The sequence below is a fragment of the Phacochoerus africanus genome, chromosome 9, assembly GCF_016906955.1.
Source record: "Phacochoerus africanus isolate WHEZ1 chromosome 9, ROS_Pafr_v1, whole genome shotgun sequence".
NCBI lineage: Eukaryota > Metazoa > Chordata > Mammalia > Artiodactyla > Suidae > Phacochoerus > Phacochoerus africanus.
In genome coordinates this window covers 42,977,995-42,988,322 of record NC_062552.1, presented here as the reverse complement: position 1 = coordinate 42,988,322, position 10,328 = coordinate 42,977,995, and positions in this window count along the sequence as shown.

Here is a 10,328-nt window from a genome sequence, read left to right as displayed (position 1 = left end):
GGCAAAAGAAGGCTTTTAAAAGGGGAACACTGGAGTTCCTGTCATGGTGCAGAAGAAACGAATCTGACTAGGAACCATGAGGTTGCGGGTTCAATCCCTGGCCTCACTCAGTGGGTTAAGGATCCAGCGTGCTGTGAGCTGTGGTGTAGGTCGCAGATGCAGCTCGGATCTGGCCTTGGCTGTGCTTCTGGCATAGGTGGCAGCTGTAGCTCCAACTGGACCCCTAGCCTGGGAACCTCCATGTGATGTGGGTGAGGCTCTAAAAAAGCAAAAAGAAAATACATAAATAAATCTTGGAGTCCCCGGTTCCATCGCTGGCCTTGCTAAGTAGGTTAAGGATCTGGCATTGCCATGAGCTGTGGTGTAGCTCACAGACACAGCTTGGATCCTGTGTTGCTGTGGCTGTGGTGTAGGCCGGCAGTTCAAACTCTAGCCTAGGAACCTCTGTATGCCATGGGTGTGGCCCTAAAAAAATGTTTTAAAAAAAGAAGGCTGAATAACCTCCTAGGAGTGTGAGGACACACTCTCAGGAAGCCAGGCTTCCAGGCTGAATTTCTTGAATGAGAGGATGACTATTGTTCCTTCTCCCACAGTGGATCAGACGAAGGGCAGGCCCTTGAGAAGCCTGTGGGAAATTCTGTTTTCATTCTCAGCTTATCTCCAAGGGAGATGGGAGCAGCGGAGAGTTGTCTAACAAACAAACAAATACATTAAAGAAAAAAAAAACTTCATTGGATGTTGGAGGGCACGAGGGGAAGAAAAAAAGTAAAAAGGAGGGAAAAAGGAAATCATTTCTAGTTGCAAATTACAAAGGGGTCTCTATACCTTGAAGGAAAACGACGTGCAGACAGCGAAGATCACTATGTGGAGGCCACAGACCTTCCTCTTTTCCTGAAGGGCACGCCAGACCACACAAGGAAAAAAGAGATTTTTTATTTTTAACCACGTTCCAGCATGTGGAGGTTCCCAGACCTGGGATCGAGCCCAGACCACAGAAGCTGCCCAAGCTGCTGCAGTGACAACACCAGATCTTTAACCCACTGCACCAAAAGAGAACTCTCAGAAAGAGATTTGTACCAAGAGAATCTCTCTTTTTTGGGGGGGCCACACCCTCTGCATGTGGAAATTCTTCAACCAGGGATGGAGCCCACACCACAGCAGTGAAAACGCTGGATATTAATCCAATGAGCCATCACAGAACTCCCTATTTCTTCTATGCGTCAGAAGTAAAAAGTCAAGGTAGAAGAGCAGAAAGGAGAGGGAAGGGACATTTTCATTAAAAAAAAAAACAAAAAAAAAACAACTCTGAAATATCACAGTTATTCTTAGTTCTAGGACAAGGAATAAAACATGCTCTCTCTCCCCCCCCCCCCTTTTTTTTTTTTTTTTTTTGGTCTTTTTAGGGCCACACCCATGGCACATGGAAGTTCTTAGGCTAGGGGTCAAATGGGAGCTGCAGCTGCCAGCCTACGCCAGAGCCACAGCAACGCCAGATCTGAGCCACATCTGCAACCTACACCACAGCTCACGGCAACACCAGATCCTTAACCCACTGAGCTAGGCAAGGGATCGAACCGGAAACCTCATGGTTCCTCGTCAGATTCATTAACCATTGAGCCACGACAGGAACTCCAAAACACATGCTCTCCTTTTTATTTCCAGCTTATGAAGGGGCATCTCATCTCACTTCATATTTTTTAAGTTGAAACATTTCCTCCTTCCAGATATATCCTATAAATCTTGGGACAGATCTTTTCTTTATATTTAATTGAAGGGAAATCAAGGTATTTGTCTAAATTTGGAGCCGTTGTACATAATAAACGCTACTACACAGACTCAAGTCTCAGATTACACAGATGAGACCGGCAAAATTCGTAACTGACTTTTTCGTAAAGGGTGGAACCCTTGGCGTGACTTCGTTAACATTGGCGGTCATGCAAATTTTGGCGTAAGCCCTCAAACTTCAAGTGTCTAGGCCTGGGTAGGGAGCAGATCTGCTCAGGAAAGGACATGTCCCCTCATTCACTTCTGAAGAGAAGAGAACATTCCTTGACCTCTTTCACCTGGACACCAGTGGGGAAATGGGCTTGTATTTTAGCAAACATGGCTGGAGATCAACCCATTCAGGAAAACAAACATTGAGCTAACTCTGCAGGTTCGAAATAGTTCTGCTGGGAACTGTAAGCAGAACTCACAGAACTGTGGTCTTACAGTGAGTCTTGCAAAGATCCATTCATGCATTTGACAGCAATCTACTGGGCACCTATCATGGGCCAGGTACTCTTCTAGGTATTGGGGATACAGAGGTATGCAGGATAAAGAAGCAGGGGAAGTTCCGCCCATGTGGCACCTGTGTCCCTCTCACCGTCATGCTTGTCCATGTGGGTACAAAGCCATCCCAAGTCTACATCTTTTCAGTTTGGCTAGTCTATTTCTCCTAAGCCATACTACCTGTCAAGGCAGTACTTTTTGGTTGATTTGGAGTACTTAGACCCTGTCAATAAATCACCTGATATTCATCTACTTTTATGCTCTATTTCCAAAGGGAAGTTTTTTGTTTGTTTGTTTTTTGTTTTTTGTTTTTTTTTGGCTTTTGTCCTTTTGGGCCACATCCAAGGCATATGGAGGTTCCCAGGCTAGGGGCTGAATCAGAGCTGTAGCCACTGGCCTACTCCAGAGCCACAGCAACACCAGATCCGAGCTGCATCTGCGACCTACACCACAGCTCATGGCAATGCCGGATCCTTAACCCACTGATCGAGGCCAGGGATTGAACCTGAAACCTCATGGTTCCTAGTCGGATTCGTTTCCACTGCACCATGACAGGAACTCCAAAAGAGAAGATCTTACCATGCGCCCTGTTGTTTTACTCACTTAGAAAGCCCATCCACTCTCTCATCCATCTTTGTGCACCTCCTTGGCTCTTCAAGAGTCAAGTGGTATGGGAGTTACCGTTGTGGCACAGCAGAAACAGTCCGACTAGTAACCATGATGTTTCAGGTTCGATTGCTGGCCTCACTCAGTGGATTAAGGATTGCTGTGAGCTGTGGTGTAGGTCACACATGTGGCTCAGATCCTGCATTACTGTGACTGTGGCACAGACCAGCAGCTGTAGCTCTGATTAGACCTCTAGCCTGGGAATCTCCATATGCAGTGAGTGTGGCCCTAAAAAAAAAAGATTCAGGTGGTATCCCACGTTCTCCTACTTGAAGACATTCCTGCCTTCTCCCACCTCCACCAACTCCCCTCTGAACCTTGTCATACTCCAGTAGCCACCAAGATGTTAAGAGGTATTTATTGAATATTTTTTCTACCATCTACCGTTTTCATCTCCACTAGCCTTATTTCACTGCTGGATTATGCATTCCTTGCCAGTGAAGACTGTCCTTTTTTCTTTGATGCTAGCTAGCTTGTTGGTATTAAACTTGAATATCAATTGCATACTTTGGAAATATACAATGGAATATTACTCAGCCATAAAAAAGAATGAAATATTGTCTTTGGCAGCAACATGGATGGACCTAGAGATTGTTATAATGAGTGCAGTAAGTCAAACAGAGAAAGAAAAATATCACCTGTATGTGGAATCTAAATAAGTGATACAAATGAACTTACAAAACAGAAACAGATTCACAGACATAGAAAACAAATTTATGGTTACCAAAGAAGAAAGGGGGGAGGGATAAATTAGGAGGTTGGGATTAACATATATACAGTCCTATATATAAAATATATAAGCAAAAAGGATTTTCAGTATAGCACAGGGAACTGCATTCAACATCTTTTTTATTTGGCTGGACTTGCAGTGGAAGTTCCCAGGCCAGGAAATGAACTCTCACCACAGCAGTGACAGTGCTGGATCCTTAACCCACTGAGCCACCAGTGAACTCCTCTATATCTTATAATAACCTATAATGGAAAAGAATCTGAAAAAATGCATAGAAATAAATAAATATAAAAATATAAATACACACGCACACACACACCTGAATCACTTTGCTACACACTAAAAGCTACCACAATATTGTAAGTGAACTATACTTCAATAAAAAATAAATAAACAGGAGTTCCCTGGTGGCCTAGTGGGTTAAGGATCCAACATTGTCATTGCTGTGGCTCAGGTTTGATCCCTGGCACAGGAACCTCTGCATGCTGCAGATGTGGCCAAATAGATAAATAGATAAATACATAAATAAATCCATGTTGTAATTCTTGGTTTAAGTTAGCAGAAAATGTGTCTGTGTGTGTGTTTGTGTGTGTGCATTCATGAATATGCATGGTGTGTTTTACATATGGTCTTCTGCTGCGGCTTATTTTAGAGAATTTACGTTAACATTAAAATTTTCTACAGGAAAGCTAGGTGATCAGATAAAAGCTAAAAAAAATTAATTGATCATCCACATGTTGAAAATATAGGGAAGAAATCACTTGAAAATTGACTTGCATTTTCTCGATAGTAGTCTATGAACCTGTGACCTAGTCCTAAGGAATCAGTTGTTCACAGACCATCTCCTTCTTCACGCCACTTGAAAAGTGGGCATCGCTCTGGTCAAAACAACCTTGCCTTCTATGTGATTCATTTGTGCATCTGGAGTAAGAAGAACGGAGCTCTGGATGTGGCAGAGAAATTATGGCTGGAGGAGATGAGGAGAGAGTTTCACTCATTTAACATGCCTGTGTATTCACCTCAACGCATGCCCAGAGCCACTCACATCTCCCTGTTTCCCTTTTAAACGCACAACTATGGAGTTCCCATCACGGCTCAGTGGAAACAAATCTGACTAGCACCCATGAGGAGGCAGGTTTGATCCCTGGCCTTGCTCAGTGGGTTAAGGATCTGGTGTTGCCGTGAGCTGTGGTGTAGGTCGCAGACATGGCATGGATCTGGCGTTGCTGTGGCCATGGTGTGGGCCCGCAGCTACAGCTCCAGTTTGACCCCTAGCCTGGGAACCTCCATATGTGGCAGGTGCGGGCCTAAAAAGACACAAAAAAATTAAAGAAACACACAAATATGCATTTCAAGCATATTTTTGGTATTTTCCCATCTCAGGTCTCTCCATTGTTTGGCAAGCTCTTCTGGGCAAGCCAAAAGGAAAGTATTTCCTCCTAAGGGATTGTCTGGTCTATGTGTGTGTGTACACGCACGTGCAGTTATGTGAGCACTGCCTGGCCTGTAGGTAGACAGATTTCCCCCACACCCTCGGGCTTTGAATAGAGCAGAAAGGTGGAGATTGTTTTTTCATTTAGTAATAACAATGCTGAGTTATGAAGTAATTGAGAAAACACCTAGGGCTGCATCAAAAACAACCAACTTAGATATGACACATAGCAGCTGTGACTGTCATTAGACATGAGGCCAAAGACAATTTTTATGAGTCCTTGGACCAGATAATACTAGGGATTGAGGCAGAGTTTGTGTGCAAGGGGATGCGGAGTGACATCTTATTTCCCTAACTTTGTTCCTACTAATTTTTCTTTTCTTTTCTTTCTTTCTTTCTTTTTTTTTTTTAAGGGCCGAACTCACAGTATATGGAGGGAGGTTCCCAGGCTAGGGGTCAAATCGGAGCTACAGTTGTTGGCCTACCCCACAGCCACAGCAGCGCCAGATCTGAGCTGTGTCTGCGATTTACACCACAGCTCACGGCAACGCCGAATCCTTAACCCACTGTGTGAGGCCAGGGATCGAACCTGTGACCTCATGGATACTAGTCAGATTCATTTCCGCTGAGCCACGATAGGCACTCCACATTCCTACCAACTTTGTTTCTGCATCTCTGCAGTCGTTTTTTGATGTTACGGTATTTTCCACTTTGTGTGTGTGTGTGTGTGTGTGAGTGTGTAGGTTCCTGTACCTATTAGAGACTATTTATAACTTATTCTTTCATTCAATCTTTTATTTTGATGAAGAGCAAATTCCGGTGTTTTAAATAGTACTTGGTTTGGCTTGGTTTGTTTTGCTTTGCAACAAAATGGCAAAACTAGAAATGGTGCCAGGTAAACGACCGTGAAATCGGTAAAGGTTAGGTGTGGACTATTGTGTATGGAATGGACGGTCAACAGGGACCTGCTGTGTAGCACAACAAACTCTACTCAATATTCTGTGATAACCTATATCAGAAAAGAATCTGAAAAAGAATGGGGTTATGCATATGTGTACCTGAATCACCTTGTTGTATAGCAGAAATTAACTCAGCATTGTAAATCAACTACACTTTAATACAATTTTCAAAATGAAAAAGATGAGATTTGGAGGGGGAGGGAGTGGAATGGACTGGGAGCTTGGGGTTAATGGATGCAGACTATTACCTTCGGAATGGATTAGCAATGAGATCCTGCTGTGTAGCACTGGGAACTCTAGTCGCTTATGATGGAGCATGATAATGGAAGAAAAAAGAATGTATACATGTATGTGTGACTGGGTCACCATGCTGTACAGTAGGAAAAAAAAATGTACTGGGGACATAAAAGTTGATTACAATTAAAAAATTTTTTAAAAATGAGATTAAGTGTGGAAACCTTGGAGTCACTGCAGGCTCCTCCTTTCAATGTTGGTTCTGCTGCTTAATGTCTTGAATAGCAAGGCAATATGCTTCCTGAGTATGAGGGTTGGAAGGGGGACAAGTGGTCAAACTGCAAATAAATAGAAAAAAGAAAGCTAATTGGGGAGTTCCTGCTGTGGTGCAACGGGATCAGCAGCATCTCGGCAGCACTGGGATGCAGATCTGATCCCTGGCCAGACACGGTGGATTAAGGCTCCGGCGTTGCCACAGCTGGTGGCTTAGATTGCAACTACAGCTCAGATATGATCCCTGGCTGGGAATTCCACATGCCAGGGGTGCAGCCATAAAAAAAATAAAATAAAAAGTCAAAAGAGAAAAAGGGTGGTTGTTTGCAGAGTGCGCCATTCAAGTTCAGATGCGCTAACTCACAAGTTCACTTGTGAGAACACTTATGGTGCAAGAGGGGCCAGGAGCATCACATCGAAAGTGTGAGGTGGAGTTCCCGTCATGGCTCAGTGGTTAATGAATCTGACTAGGAACCATGAGGTTGGGGTTCGATCCCTGGCCTCACTCAGTGGGTTAAGGATCCGGTGCTGCCGTGAGCTGTGGTGTAGGTTGGAGACACAGCTCAGATCCCACGCTGCTGTGGCTCTGGTGTAGGCTGGCAGCTACAGCTCCGATTAGACCCCTAGCTTGAGAACCTCTATATGCCTCTAGTGTGGCTCCAGAAAAGACAAAAAGACAATAAATAAATAAATAAATAGATATATAAATAAATAAATATAAAGCTTGAGGTCCAGGAGGGCTACACCTGCTCAGATTGGGGGGTGGTCCTGCCTGCCTCTGACTTACTAGTTGATCCAGTGGAGTAGTGGGTAGAATCCTCTCACCTGTTTGGATCTCTTCTCTCTTTTTATTCCTCTGCTGATGGTACATAGTTGAATCAGGTCAACTTTAATTGCTGGATGGTTTACACACACCCACCTGGCTAGGCTGCAGGCACAGGAAGTGGTTCAGGTGGAGTCTGAGGTGTAGGGACCTTCCACAATCTAACTGGGGGATTTCCAGATTGTTCTTACTTCCAGGTTCTATGCTAATACCTCCACATATGGAGGAAGATTTCGGTGGTGAGTGCCAGCCTCCCCGATTTTTCCTGATCTTAAACACCAAACAGGATCCTGCTCTGAGACACCTTGTTTCAGAAAGTGTCCCCACCATTCATCTCCTTTGTCAGTCCCTCTAGCCACTTTGGGCATTGTCTCAGCTCATACAAATTCTTTTTTTTTTTGTCTTTTGTCTTTTTAGGGCTGCACCTGTGGCATACGGAGGCTCCCAGGCCGGGGGTTCAATCTGAGCTGTAGCTGCTGGTCTACACCACAGCCATAGCGACTGGGGATCTGAGCCACGTCTGAGACCTACACCACAGCCCATGGCAACACTGGATCCTCAACCCACTGAGCAGGGCCAGTGATGGAACCCGAATCCTCATGGACACTAGTCAGCTTCATTAACCACTGAGCCACGAAGGGAACTCCTCATTCAACTTCTCACTGTGCTATCCACCTGTCTACTAGCAAATCCTTTTTGCCCCTCGAGTATTTCTTCCATCTGCCCCTTCCTCTTTAAGGCCACTGCATCCAACAGTTCAGAGAAGGACCCTGGAGATAAACGTACAAGGGCCAGCACGGTTGAATCACAGTCAGGCTCTCACAGTCAGGTCTGGGGATTACTGGTAGTCCTCCAAAGTGATCAAGGGGTGAGGAACAGTTCAAGGTTATCATGTTCTCACTTTGTTGCACTGCCCTTTACAGGCGTGGCATAATGTTGTCTCTGCAAATATTTTGTATTATGTCAGAACTTTGTGTGATGAAGTCATGTGTTAAATCATGCGAACTGATAACTGACTGCAGGCATTTAAAAATTTTCACTTTAGGAAGTTCCCATTGTGTCAGATGTAACGAGACCAACTAGTATCCATGAGGACACAGGATTGATCCCTGGCCTCGCTCAGTGGGTTAAGGATCCGGCGTTGTCATGAGCTGTGGTGTAGTTCGCAGATGCGGCTCAGATCCTGCATTGCTGTAGCTGTGGTGTAGGTCAAAGACAAGGCTCAGATCCCGAGTTGCTGTGGCTGCGGCTGTAGGCTGGCAGCTGCAGCTCTGACTCAACCCCTAACCTGGAAACTTCCATATGCCACAGGTGCGGCTGTAAAAAAGCAAAAAATAATGACAATAAATAATAAAATAAAAATTTTCACTTTATATTTAAAATTATACACCATGCTGGTTTGTTTTTGTTTTTTATTTTATTTATTTACTTATTTTTTTTTTAGGGCCGCACCTGCGGCATATGGAGGTTCCCAGGTAAGGGGTCGAATTGGAGCTACAGCCGCTAGCCTACACCACTGCCACAGCATCGCCATATCCAAGCTGTGTCTGCAACCCACACCACAGCTCATGGCAACGCCGGATCCTTAACCCACTGAGCAAGGCCAAGGATGGAACCTGCAACCTCATGGTTCCTAGTTGGATTTGTTTCCACTGCGCCACGACGGGAAATCCTGTTTTTTATTTTTTTTTTAATGAGAGTTGCAATGTTTATTTCATGTTCTCTCTCCCTCTCTTTTTTTTTTCTTTTTTTTTTTTTGGCCACACCCACAGCATGTGAAGTTCCCAGGCCAGAAATCAAACCCTCACCACATAGTAGTGGTCAGAGCCACAGCGGTGAAAAGTCAAGAGCCTTAACCCACTAGATTATCAGAGAACTCCCTACACTATGCTGTTTGAAAGCCCCCTCCTTCCACACTAAGAATGTTTGTGTAAGAAAAATATAGCTTCCGGGGGTTCCCGCTGTGGTGCAGTGGGTTGAGAATCTGACGGGAGCAGCTCAGGTTGCTGTGGAAGTTTGGGTTCAATCCCATCCCAGTGCAGTGGTTAAAGGGTCTGGCATTGCTGTAGCTGCAGCATAGGTCACAGTCATAGTTTGGATTTAATCCCTGGCCAGGGAACTTCCATATGCCCCAGGTGCAGCCATAAAAACAAAAAAAGAAAAGAAAAAAACAGCTTCCCTTTCCACATTTTTATAGTCCCCAATATACCTATGACTCTACTCTTTTATTACCTACCTTTCCGAGACTGATAGGTATGTGCAAAATCAATTTCGTGTTGGTCACGGCCATATTTCCTAATGGCTTGGATAAATATTTGCCTTAATGTTTCAGAGGGATAGGAGCAAAGTGTTGAAATAAATGTATCATTTGCCTTCGAGGTGAATTGCCCTAGTACATCTCAAAATGTTTGCCTTCTTGAGGGAGGGCCTTCTCAGTCTTGTCAGGTGATCCAAGCATAGATCAGGAGCTGTCCATACTTTGGGGTCAAATAAGAGCCCTGGAGAAACTGGCCACATTGGTGAAATAAGAATGATATTTATGAGGAATGAATTAATTACCTTCTATTAATATCATGTCATATTTACAGCTCTGCAAAAAGATTAGCTTGAGGGAAAGAGATGACTTCCACTTTTCCCAGGCTCCAGTTTTGCTCTTCCTTTCTCCTTCCAGAGGACAGAACGTCCCTCAGCATAGAAACAAGCAGACCAGGCAGCCAAAACATCTTAGAATATTCTTGAAACAAACAGGAACAAACACGCTTGGAGAGCGTTTCTATTGTTTGATGTTATGGTTCCGGTTGAGATTTTTCAAACAGAAGTTTTGAAAGCAGATGTGTTCCACAGTCTCTCGCCTCCGAAACGCAGTATTTACTCCCCTTTTTGTTCAGCAGGTGTTGTCAGTCCCATGAAAACGGAGAGCTCTTTTGCTGAATCAGCAGT